The sequence below is a fragment of the Schistocerca cancellata genome, chromosome 11, assembly GCF_023864275.1.
Source record: "Schistocerca cancellata isolate TAMUIC-IGC-003103 chromosome 11, iqSchCanc2.1, whole genome shotgun sequence".
Classification (NCBI taxonomy): Eukaryota; Metazoa; Arthropoda; class Insecta; order Orthoptera; family Acrididae; genus Schistocerca; species Schistocerca cancellata.
The window spans coordinates 113,442,656-113,456,736 of NC_064636.1; the positions used below are offsets into that span (position 1 = coordinate 113,442,656).

A 14,081-nucleotide genomic window follows, 5' to 3' on the forward strand; every position below is an offset into this window, starting at 1 on the left:
AAACCTAAATCAGGATGGCCAGACGCGGGTTTGAAACGCTGTCTTCCTGCAAATCCAGTGTGCGAACCACTGCGCCACCCCGCTCGCTCTCCTCTTGTATGATAGTATCTTGGTACTTTCAAAAGGATAATGCTCGTCAACATGTTTCTATGAACCGTCTGCGTGATGATGGGGTACCCCAGTGGCCGGCATTATTCCAAGATCTGTCCCCGATAGAACATCTGCGGAACGAGCTCGGAAGCCAAATGTGTCCAAATGACAGTTTCCGGAGCACCAAGCACCAGTTAGAACACTTGTGGACCATTTTGCCTCTCGATACAAATGAAATGGTTCAAATGGCTCTGACCACTGTGGGACTTAACATCTGAGGCCATCGGTCCCCTATAACTTAGAACTACTTAAACCTAACTAACCTAAGGACATCACACACATCCATGCCCGAGGCAGCATTCGAACCTGCGACCGTAGCGGTCGCGCGGTTCCAAACTGAATCACCTAGAACCGCTCGGCCACCCTGGCTGGAACTCTGGATCCCAACTGGATCAGTGCATGCAGCTAGCCCAGAGAGGGTGGAACAACATACTGATAATTGCGCTCATATTGCGAAGTTATTTATAAATTTCGATCGATATTGTAATCAGTTCGTTATCGTGACATCCTCTCAACCAATGAAGTTCCATTTCGCTTCCTCCCCCCCCCCCTCCCTTTTGTTTGCATCTATTTCTTTCTCAGACATTGTATATTGGCTAAAAATTATGGCGAGAATTTTAGACGGTTTGTGGAGTGTATCTTGAGGAAGAGACTGGCTATAGGAATCCGTGTTCATAGTATGCACTCCTTCTTCAGGCCACGAGTGGCCTACCAGGACCATCCGACCGCCGTGTCATCCTCAGTGGAGGATGCGGATAGGAGGGGCGTGGGATCGGCACACCGCTCTCCCTTTCGTTATGATGGTACTCTCGATCGAAGCCGCTACTATTCGGTCGAGTAGCTCCTCAATTGGCATCACGAGGCTGAGTGCACCCCGAAAAATGGCAACAGCGCATGGTGACCGGGATGGTCACCCATCCAAGTGCCGACCACGCCCGACTGCGCTTAACTTCGGTGATCTCACGGGAACCGGTGTATCCACTGTGGCAAGGCCGTTGCCGTGTTCATACTATGGCTGTTGTCAAAATGTCAGTATATTGATATATCGATATATTTTCGAAAATATATATCTATAGACATCAGTGACATCTTTTTCACGTATACCGGGTGATCAGAAGGTGACTATAAATTTGAAAACTGAATAAAACACGGAATAATGAAGATAGAGAGGTACAAATTGACACACATGCTTGGAATGACATAGGGTTTTATTAGAACCAAAAAAATACAAAAGTTCAAAAAATGTCCGACGGATAGCGTTTCATCTGATCAGAATAGCAATAATTTGCATAACAAAGTAAGACGAAGTAAATATGATGTTCTTTACAGGAAATGCTCAATATGTCCACCATCATTCCTCAACAACAGCTGTAGTCGAGGAATAATGTTGTGACCAGCACTGTAAAGTATGTCCGGAGTTATGGTGAGGCATTGGCGTCAGATGTTTTCTTTCAGCATCCCTAGAGATGTCGGTCGATCACGATACACTTGCGATTTCAGGTAACCCCAAAGCCAATAATCGCACGGACTGAGGTCTGGGGATCTGGGAGGCCAAGCATGACGAAAGTGGCGGCTGAGTACGCGTTCATCACCAAACGACGCGCGCAAGAGATCTTTCACACGTCTAGCAATACTCTGTTTTTTTTTTTTTTTTTTTTGTTCTAATAAAACCCCATGTCATTCCAAGCATGTGTGTCTCTATCTACATTATTCCGTGGTTTATTAAGTTTTCAAATTTATACTGACTTTTTGATCAACTGGTATATCGACATCGAAATGACGATATCGAGCACCAATATTTTTGTATTACATTTTTTCGTAATTTGTGGGACCACTTTCGGTTGAAACTGTAGTAGAACATAATTTTACTTTCACTGAGTGAAAGTGTCTTTCTACTTTCCGAACTTTCAACACGTCCAGTCTTCCTCTTTGACTGCGCATAGCAAGTATAGATGGCACAAAATAGAAGTCCGATTGCACTGGGGAGAGGGAAGGGGGGGGGGGGTAGTGTTGGTGGTGTGAACAGAATAACAAAATAACCGATGTGAAGAATTAGCACACCAGTTGCGTTTACAACAATTTTCAAAGCAACTAGTGTGCTATTTTTTCACATCGGCTTTGTTTAAAAACGGTTGTTGCAACTCATGAACAAAAATTTTAATGACAAGATCGGTCCTTGCGGTGGGCGAAGACGTGAGAGGGGAAACGCTGACGTAATCAGCGCCCGACGCTACCGACAGAAACTGAAACGTTTATCTTCGCCACGCAATTTTGATGTTTAGACTGCTAGTATGCTGCCGTTTGAAGAAATGAAGACCCAGGGATGTCGACATGAAGTGTTCCAGAGTAATCTGATATGCGACAAACGGAACGGAGGACCCATCGGATACCTCTTATTGTGCCATTTAGATGCAGTAACCACTGCTAGGAAAGTGGTTATCGCCAAGCGTGAACGCTGCATGGGTGCTTAATTAAAATTAAATGCAAATATTTTTATTAGCTGTTAGTCCGATTACGCAAGTCTCGTAAACGGCTGGCCCTGACTAGTTTTTGTACGCAATCTGACTGCATACAACAACAACAAAGACTGAAATGAAAATTTCCTGTTAACACAATTAATTAATTAAGTCCCCAGAAACTATAAAATCTACGAAGCCAACAAAGCACAAGTGTAGCTGTTCTGTGTGTGGTAGTATGACTCAACGCACATCTGGCACGGTTCTTCTTCAACAAGACAAGAATTTTTAAATACCAATTATACTGACGTGATAAAAGAAAATTAGAAATACTATAATTGCGTAAGGAAAGCAGAATTACACTCTAATACAAGAACACAAGCCAGATGCTTTGTTGACTGAACCTGTAATGATGCATTATTTGAGATACAGAAATATTAAAAAGAAAAAACAGGGAATTTGTTACCTTCATATATATTGACGAAAAGCACTCAGATCATTACAATATCTCCATTGGAACAACATCTGCTATCTCTCCTATCAAACCACTGCATAAAACATGGAACAACACTCTCCACTACCACATCTCACTCCGACTTCACGACAAGCAGTGCCCACCACAACTTCTCGGCAAGAACTGCCTGCCGCTACTTCTCAATAATCACTGCCAGTGGAGGCAGCGGAACAATACTCTCTGGCGCGATCTCTGGCGCTGTGGCTCAGTGTAGCCACCTTTCAACGCGCATCGTTTTCCTTTCAGTTCCTACACTGTGGGGGACAAGTAGGCTGCTAGCTTGTTGTTGTCCAGAATATCCAATAATAAATCAGTACTTAAATACGCAGCTCTAAAACTGGCTGTATATTTACAATGTGTAGCCGGTGCGTCAATAATTCTCAGGCGATATAACGATGTATCGATAATTCTTTAGATACAATGGGGGTAGATAACGAAATTAGTGAAATATCGATATATCGGACTCCCGATTTTTTAAAAATATCGACAGTCCTAGTACATAGGACATGTGACTACAGTATATAAGAAGGGTAAAAGAACGGACCCGCAAAATTACAGACCAATGTCCCTAACTACAGTTTGCTGCAGAATCCTTGAACATATTCTCATTTCGAATATAATCAACTTTCTTGAGACTGAGAAGCATATGTCCACGTATCAGAATGGTTTCACAAACCAAGGCTCAGGCGAAACTCAGCTTGTCCCTTTTCTCACATTATATACTGAGAGCTATGGATGAAGACCAACAGGCAGATTTCATGTTTCTAGATTTCCGCAAAGCATGTGACACGGTGCACCATTGCGGGCTGTTAACGAAGCTACGAGCAGGTGGAATACGTTCACAGGTATGTGAGTGGTTCGAATACTTAAATAATACAACCCAGCATATTGTTCTCGACGACCAGAATTCATGTTCTCTATATACACTACTGGCCACTAAAATTGCTACACCACGAAGATGACGTGCTTCAGACGCGAAATTTAACCGACAGGAAGGAGATGCTGTGGTATGCAAATGATCAGCTTCTCAGAGCATTCACACAAGGTTGGCGCCGGTGGCGATGACCTACAACGTGCTGACATGAGGAAAGTTTCCAACCGATTTCTCATACACAGACAGCAGTTGACCGGCGTTGCCTGGTGAAACGTCGTTGTGATGCCTCATGTAAGGAGGAGAAATGCGTACCACCACGTTTCTGACTTTGATAAAGGTCGGACTGTAGCCTATCGCGATTGCGGTTTATCGTATCGCGACATTGCTGCTCGCATTGGTCGAAATCCAATGACTGTTAGCAGAATATGGAATCGGTGGCTTCAGGAGGGTAATACGGAACGCCATGGTGGATCCCGACGGCCTCGTACCACTAGCAGTCGAGATGACAGGCATCTTATCCGCATGGCTGTAAAGGGTCGTGCAGCCACGTCTCAATCCCTGAGTCAACAGATGAGGACGTTTGCAAGACAACAACGGTCTGAACGAACAGTTCGACGACGTCTGCAGCAGCATGGACTATCAGCTCGGAGAAGGTGGCTGCGGTTACCTTTGACGCTCCATCACAGACAGGAGCGCCTGCGGTGCTGTACTTGACGACGAACTTGGGTGCACGTCTTTTTTTCGCATGAATCCAAATTCTGTTTACAGCATCACGATGGTCGCATCCGAGTTTGGCGACATCGCGATGAACGCACATTGGAAGCGTGTATTCGTCATCGCCATACTGGCGTATCACCCGGCGAGAAGGTATGGGGTGCCATTGGTTACACGTCTCGGTCACCTCTTGTTCGCATTGACGGCACTTTTAACAGTTTACGTTATATTTCAGATATGTTACAGTCTGTGGCTCTACACTTCATTCGATTCCTGCGAAACCCTACATTTCAGCGGGATAATGCACGACCGCATGTTGCAAGTCCTGTACGGGCCTTTCTGGATACAGAAAATGTTCGACTCCTGCCCTGGCCAGCAAATTGTCCAAATCTCTCACCAACTGAAAACGTCTGGTCAATGGTGGCCGAGCAACTGGCTCGTCACAATACGCCAGTCACTACTCTCGATGAACTGTGAATCGTGTTCAAGGTGCATGGGCAGCTATACCTGTATACGCCATCCGAGCTCTGTTTGACTCAATGCCCAGGCGTATCGAGGCCGTTATCACGGCCAGAGGTGGTTGTTCCGGGTACTGATTTCTCAGGATCTATGCACCCAAACTGCGTGAAAATGTAATCACATGTCACTTCTGGTATAATATATTTTTCCAATGAATACCCGTTCATCATCTGCATTTCTTCTTGATGTAGCAATTTTAATGGCCAGTAGTGTAATAGAACCCAGCATGTTGTTCTCGACGGCGAGTCAGCAGTGCCGCAGGGAAGTGTGGTAGGACTGCAGTTGTTCTGCATATACATAAATGATTTGGCGGACAAGGTGGGCAGAAATCTGGAGTTGTTTGCTGATGAGGCTGTGGTGTGCTGTAAGAAGTCTACAATACAACGTAGACAAAATTCTAGTCTGTGTGGTGAATGGCAGCTAGCTCTGAACGTGGAAAAATGTAACTTAATGCGGATGAATAGGAAGAACTAACCTGGAATATTGGGTTACAGTATTACTAGTGTTCTGCTTGACACATTCACGTTGTTTAAATATGTGGACGTAACGTTGCAAAGTGATGTGAAATGAAACGAGCATGTGAGAGTGGTGGGGGAGGTTAATGTCCGACTTCGGTTTACTGGGTTCACCTGTAAAGGAGGCCACATTTAGGACGCATGTGCGACCTATTCTTCTACATCTACACTCCTGGAAATTGAAATAAGAACACCGTGAATTCATTGTCCCAGGAAGGGGAAACTTTATTGACACATTCCTGGGGTCAAATACATCACATGATCACACTGACAGAACCACAGGCACATAGACACAGGCAACAGAGCATGCACAATGTCGGCACTAGTACAGTGTATATCCACCTTTCGCAGCAATGCAGGCTGCTATTCTCCCATGGAGACGATCGTAGAGATGCTGGATGTAGTCCTGTGGAACGGCTTGCCATGCCATTTCCACCTGGCGCCTCAGTTGGACCAGCGTTCGTGCTGGACGTGCAGACCGCGTGAGACGACGCTTCATCCAGTCCCAAACATGCTCAATGGGGGACAGATCCGGAGATCTTGCTGGCCAGGGTAGTTGACTTACACCTTCTAGAGCACGTTGGGTGGCACGGGATATATGCGGACGTGCATTGTCCTGTTGGAACAGCAAGTTCCCTTGCCGGTCTAGGAATGGTAGAACGATGGGTTCGATGACGGTTTGGATGTACCGTGCACTATTCAGTGTCCCCTCGACGATCACCAGTGGTGTACGGCCAGTGTAGGAAATCGCTCCCCACACCATGATGCAGGGTGTTGGCCCTGTGTGCCTCGGTCGTATGCAGTCCTGATTGTGGCGCTCACCTGCACGGCGCCAAACACGCATACGACCATCATTGGCACCGAGGCAGAAGCGACTCTCATCGCTGAAGACAACACGTCTCCATTCGTCCCTCCATTCACGCCTGTCGCGACACCACTGGAGGCGGGCTGCACGATGTTGGGGCGTGAGCGGAAGACGGCCTAACGGTGTGCGGGAACGTAGCCCAGCTTCATGGAGACGGTTGCGAATGGTCCTCGCCGATACCCCAGGAGCAACAGTGTCCCTAATTTGCTGGGAAGTGGCAGTGCGGTCCCCTACGGCACTGCGTAGGATCCTACGGTCTTGGCGTGCGTCCGTGTGTCGCTGCGGTCCGGTCCCAGGTCGACGGGCACGTGCACCTTCCGCCGACCACTGGCGACAACATCGATGTACTGTGGAGACCTCACGCCCCACGTGTTGAGCAATTCGGCGGTACGTCCACCCGGCCTCCCACATGCCCACTATACGCCCTCGCTCAAAGTCCGTCAACTGCACATAAGGTTCACGTCCACGCTGTCGCGGCATGCTACCAGTGTTAAAGACTGCGATGGAGCTCCGTATGCCACGGCAAACTGGCTGACACTGACGGTGGCGGTGCACAAATGCTGCGCAGCTAGCGCCATTCGACGGCCAACACCGCGGTTCCTGGTGTGTCCGCTGTGCCGTGCGTGTGATCATTGCTTGTACAGCCCTCTCGCAGTGTCCGGAGCAAGTATGGTGGGTCTGACACACCGGTGTCAATGTGTTCTTTTTTCCATTTCCAGGAGTGTATATCTGTATGGATACTCTGCAAATCACATTTAAGTGCCTGTCAGTGGGTCATTGAAACACCTTCACAATTCTCTATTATTCTTCTAATGTGTGTGAAATCTTATGGGACCTAACTGCTAAGGTCATCAGTTCCTAAGCTTACACACTACTTAACCTAAATTATCCTAAGGACAAACACACACACCCATGCCCGAGGTAGGACTCGAACCTCCGCCGGGACCAGCCGCACAGTCCATGACTGCAGCACCTACACCGCTCGGCTAATCCCGCGCGACTCTCTATTATTTCAATCGCCGGCCGGTGTGGCCGTGCGGTTAAAGGCGCTTCAGTCTGGAACCGCGCTACTGCTATGGTCGCAGGTTCGAATCCTGCCTCGGGCATGGATGTGTGTGATGTCCTTAGGTTAGTTAGGTTTAATTAGTTCTAAGTTCTAGGCGACTAATGACCTCAGAAGTTAAGTCGCATAGTGCTCAGAGCCATTTGAACCATTTATTATTTCAATCTCGTATAGCGCGCGGAAAGAATGAACACCTATATCTTTCCTCATGAGCTCTGATTTCCCTTATTTTATCGTGGTGGTCGTTCCTCCCTATGTAGGTCGGTGTCAACAAAATATTTTCACATTGGGAGGAGAATGTCGGTGGTTGGAAATTCGTGAGAAGATTCCGATCCAACGAAAAACGCCTTTCTTTTACTGATTTCCAGCCCAAATACTGTATCATTTCTGTGGCACTCTCTCCCATATTTCGCGATAATACAAAACGCGCTGCCTTTCTCTGAACTTTTTCAACGTAGTTCGTCAGTCCTATCTGGTAAGGATCCCACACCGCGCTGCAGTATTCTAAGAGAGGACGGACAAGCGTAGTCTAGGCAGTCTCCTTAGTACGTCTGTTACATTTTCTAAGCGTGCTGGCAACAAAACGCTTCGTAATTGCAATACCTAAGTATTCAGTTGAATTTACGGCTTTTAGATTAGACTGATTTATCGTGTAACCGAAGTTTAACGAGTTCCTTTTAGCACTCATGTGGATAACCTCACTTTTCGTTGTTTAGGGTCAACTGCCAATTTTCGCACCATTGAGATATCTTTTCTAAATCGTTTTGCAGTTTGTTTTGATCTTCTGATGACTTTATTAGTCTGTAGACGACAGCGTCATGTGCAAACAACCGAAGACGGCTGCTCAGATTGTTTCCCAAATCGTTGATATACATAAGGAAATGCACGAGTGTTTGGGATCCGTATCAGGTCGGAATGAAGGAAGAAATCGGTTCAGGGGCAGGCTGCTAGATTTGTGACCGGTAAGTTCGAACAACATATAGGTGTCACGAAGATGCTTCGGCATCTCAAATGGGAAGGCGACGTTCTTTTGGAGAAACACTACTGAGAAAATTTGGAGAACCGGCATCTGAAACTTACTACCGAACGATTCTGCAGCCGCCAAGACTCGAGAAATTAGGGCTCATACGGAAGAAAAATTTGTTAACATCGAGTAAGGATTTAAGTATCAGGAAGTCATTTCTGAAAGTATTTGTATGGAGTGTAGCCATGTATGGAAGTGAAACATGGAAGCTTTCGAAATGTGGTGCTACAGAAGAATGCTGAAGATTAGATGGGTAGATCACATAACTAATGAGGAAGTATTGAATAGGATTGGGGAGAAGAGAAGTTTGTGGCACAACTTGACCAGAAGAAGGGATGGGTTGGTAGGACATGTTCTGAGGCATCAAGGGATCACCAATTTAGTATTGGAGGGCAGCGTGGAGGCTAAAAGTCGTAGGGGGAGACCAAGAGATGAATACACTAAGCAGATTCAGAAGGATGTAGGTTGCAGTAGGTACTGGGAGATGAAGAACCTTGCACAGGATAGAGTAGCATGGAGAGCTGCATCAAACCAGTCTCAGGACTGAAGACCACAACAACAACAACGGAGGCATATACACAGTCGTTTTTACCTCGCTCTATTTGCGAATGAACAGGAAGGGAAATTAACAATGGTAGAAGGTACCCTCCGCCTCGCACCGTACGATGGCCTGCGTAGTATCTGTGTAGATGTAGATAGAGATGTGGATGTAGACAGACCTTGGGCGACAAAATTTAATTTCTCTTTATGTGTTATTTCATGTTTTTCTACCCCATATAAAAATCATTACTGTATGTCGCCTTTGGCTTCGCCTATAAAACCATCGTTCAAGTCTTTCGTTTTTGCAACCGAGATTCGATGACATTCATACCTTGGTATATATTAACAACGGCACTATGTGACAGTTTCGGATAGTCTTATGAAGTGATGGCGAAATCCGTCTCCGGAACAACGTCGAGTAACCCGCAGTAAATACGGTATTGGTGAGTTGATCACAATAATACCAGTCCACGGTGTAAATGTCAGTGTTGAGCACCACACGGTGGAAGTGAATCCAGCGTAGATCCCTCACAGCGGCGCCGGTGCTGACTTTTTGAGTGCGTACAGTTCTCCCTCCCCTCCCGTTGCGCGCTGTACAGTCACTGGTTAGTCACAGGGGATTCGGCAACGCTCGAGCACGGGCTGAACAAAAATCAAACAGCTTCTGTTGCCTCGCTCTGCGATAGCTTATGTGAGGGATCGTTTCACAAAAGCCGATTCGCTAATTCTGCGCCGGCAGAAGAGCAGAGCTAGCAAGAGCAGAAAGGCCATCAATTGTGTGCCGACAGAAGGAGTAAAAAAAAAAAATTGTGAAAAAACGTAGAAAACATGGAGCGTTGGTTTGTTTCACAGCTCTTGACTGTAGCAGTTTAATCTCCCGCACACACTCGTCCAAGCATCTATAAGCAGATCGCGCTCTGCAAAAAAATAGAAAATAAAAATAAAGAGCTTTCTGAAATGCCCTGCTTAACTTGCAGGACAGGACAGATAGAATAAATTGTGGAAAGGGGCCAAAATAAGGGGCCGTCAGTTACACTCGAACATACCAAATTTATTATTTGATGAAACACTACAAGAGCCCAAACAAAAATTTGTTTAAACACACAGCTTTAATCTTTGGGACTTAATTACCGGCTGAAAGCCACTTTAATTTAAAAGCGGCTGAAGGCCATTAACTTAAAACTCAAGCATAATCAGAAATTTAAAAGGCAAGCCTTATCTTGAAACAGTTCTTTAGTTAGGCTGAGGGAAAGATGTTAAATTCAAATCGGCTTAATCTTTTTAAAAAAAATACCGAAGTCCTTACGTAAAACAGTTCTTTAATTTAGGCTGAAGGCCTTAAGAAGAAACAACTTGCGACCGAACCGCCGAATCTTTCCATCAGTAAATGGGGTATGTTCTCAACTGACTCGGTTGTTTTAATCCCCTCCACTGACGGAATGATCCGCTTCCTAATTCCGTATGTATAAAACCAATACGGACTTGTACCTGTCACGCCTTTGCGCTTACTGCTACGTATTTTAACTGTAAATAGATCAGTCCTAATGGTAAGAGGTAGTAGTGAATTCACGTTGTTAATATTTGAATCCAGCACAGCTGCCACAAGCTCAGCTCACTTTTACTCCACTCCTACCTTCGCCATTGCACCACATTAACTAGGTGCTACGTGGACCTTGCTAAATTCACTTGCGTATACATTTTTGACCGTTACTCGCCAGTATTTACCTAATGATTAGTACACTCCTAACCGGACTATTTCCCTAAGAGCTGTGATGATTGAACGGGTTCGATCCACGGCCTACAGTGCCCTACAGTTCACACGGTAACACTGCCTACCTGACCGACTTAACTTGGTAGTGAGCTTATGTATCCAATCACCACTGCTAGCAGCAGTGGACAATCCCATCAGCACGACGAGAGCAGCAGACTTACCGTCGAATCCTCCTGAAAATACTTATAACTACGGTCGCCAGCTCTGAAGGAGCAAAAGAATAAATCAATTTTTGGCTCGTTTCAAAGTGAAATGGCTTGAGTTGAATTTAAACTTAATTCTGAATATTACTATTTCTGATCATTCTAGATGATTCTACAAAGCAAATACTCTCTCAATTTCTGTGAGTTGGCTTGGTAATTACTACCAAGACAGTTTATGCAACTTGGGTTAACAAAATTCTATCCTTCAACTTATTTAATGATTTTGGGTATTACTCTTTGGACAATTGATACAGAATTAGTTAAGTGACTTTACTTGAAAGGTTACTCAGAAAAATTTAAGTAACTATAAATAGGCGACTCATTCTGGTGTGACCATTGCTCTTTTCAACATTCTTATACGCTAAAGTATTCTACAACCAAAAGAATTGTAAATGAAAGAGGCGATGGTGGCCTCAGTCTGATTTCACTGTACTATGTTTGAGGTTACTACACTTTACAATGAACAACATGCGTCGTAATTTTACTCATTACTATATTCTGTCCTCTGCACTTGCATAAAAGAAAACCGGTATTCTCCTTTTACATGTATACAAAGTTCGACTTAACAATTGCAAGCAGTCTTGCCTTGGGTAGACGTGTCGGTGCTGGTGGTGAGATGCACGTGGCTAACGCTGCTCTTCACGCCTCATGCCCTTAATGGCGGCTGGAACTACGAGCTGTAGCACTCGTATAAGCTACTGCACGTGCGCCATAAAACCTGGGCGCAGGAACTCTTACAGTCAGCCCCAGTGGCATAGAGGAGGCTTCAACAACCATTCGTCGCGTTTTACTCCAAAAACGGCGACGATATTCGCCTCTTCTCTGTTGCACAATCACTTTTGCGTGAGCACAGTTACGCACGTCCGATCACGTCAACACTCCCCAGGCCATTCCATTGTTCAGTCCCTGTGTCTCCAGCTACCCCTAGGTACACTCGTATCACCAAGAGTGGGGGCGTTCCCCTACCACCTTTTTACCGAAATCATTTAGTATTTAAGAATATTTATATTTATTACCCTGGAGTTCATACCAGTTATAATGATTTACTACTAGCGCTTTACAACATTAAATTATACAGTAATAACTTATAATTACCAAGAAAGAGAATACATTTGACTCCGAGAGCTTAGTGCATTGTCTGACAGGTAGCGCTAATTCCCAGTTTCGCCAATAGATGGCATCAGGGTGCACTCCCTGGCAGTCTCAAACAAGCGCGCCCGTTTCCGACGCGCGGGCTCCAAATTACTATCAGCCCACCATCATTTCAGTTCCGTTACAAACTGAAACTCAAACCGGCTGAAGGCCAAAGACTCAAAAATTCAACAGGTTGAAGTAAACAAGTTAAATTCAAATCAGCTGAAGGCCGAAGACTTAAAAAATAAAAATAAAATTTAAATGCCAAAGGGCTTTCATGAAACAGTACCTTAAACCAGGCTGAAGGCCTTAAGAGTAAAACAACTCTAATTTAAAACACAGAACCCGCTAGAAGGCATACAAGTACAAACAACATGAACAATTTAAAAAAAAAAAAAGAAGGCAGAGCCCAGATGTTCGAGGGTGGGCCTGTAATTCAAGCACTAACACTCGCTTAGGTGAGACAGGCAATCGGGCCGACACCCCCGGGATAACAAGGCCGCCCAGCAGTGTTAGTGACGTCACACTAAGCGTCCCATAGCCGACGCAGCAGTCCACGGACACCTCCGTACAGACGCGCCTGATGCTAACGATCTTCTGTCCGCCATACAGAAAGGGGCGAACTATAATTCGAACCAAAGACCAAATTATATATATTCTTGTAAACAGCATGAAGGTTCATAACGAAATACCGATTACATATATGGGCAGGAATAAGTTTAATCCATTGAGGAACTTTGCCACTACTTTATAATTGTCAGAACACTATTTAGCTTTAAAACTCGCATACAGGTGGCGACAAATGCCAACTGGCAGCAGGACTTAACATTTTCAAGCTATTACACTGAAAGTAAATTATCTCAAACACTGTCATACATAGCAAAATCCTCACAACTTTCGTTTACAATAAGGTAACAAGAGTTCGCTTTATCTCATAAAACACATGACTATTGTGAATTTCCTCATATGTTCATGGTGACAGCTCTTTTCAAGAATTTTTACAAGTGTATCCCCAGTAATAAAGAATGGAAACAAAAGATAGATGTGAAATATTCTCCTTTTAACACAGACATCACTGAACACAAGATTCTGTCTTGCACTGCGATACTAAGGGACTGCTCTTTCCTTTAAGAAAAGCCTGACAATTTGAAGTTCACTCTGCTATTGAAGATACACTTCTTGAAACAATATTAAAAATGTTATGAAAGGAAATGAAAAACAACCAAGTGCATTACGTGTAAGAATGTGAGCAAAAGGCTGAGGCTCTCTTTACTTACCATTTTCAATCTCTCTACAGCTTATTTCCTTTTCCGCGTAGAAATCACCAACTGCAAGTCACATTATTGCTGTCTGTTACTAACAAAGTGCTTTTCTATTTAGAAAACCTGACAATTTGATGTTCATTCTGGTACTGAAGATAAACACTTTTCAGAGGAGTTGTAGAACCTATTCCTGCCCGTATATGTAATCAGTATTTCGTTATGAACCTTCATGCTGTTTACAAGAATATATATAATTTGGTCTTTGGTTCGAATTATAGTTCGCTCCTTTCTGTATGACGGACAGAAGATGGGTAGCAGCAGCCGCGTCTGTACGGAGGTGTCCGTGGACTGCTGCCGCTTAATGTGACGTCACGAACACTGCTGGGCGGCCTTGTTATCCCGGGGGTGTCGGTCGGGCCGACCATTCACGATCTGACAACAACCCAACCGACTGAAAGTCAGCGGACCCACCTCCAC

At 44.9% G+C, this 14,081-nt stretch overlaps 1 pseudogene; it reads right to left on the minus strand.

The window, feature by feature from the left end:
• Positions 1-1,032: 1,032 nt before the first annotated feature.
• On the minus strand, positions 1,033-1,150 carry LOC126109084 (5S ribosomal RNA; annotated as a pseudogene).
• Positions 1,151-14,081: the final 12,931 nt, after the last annotated feature.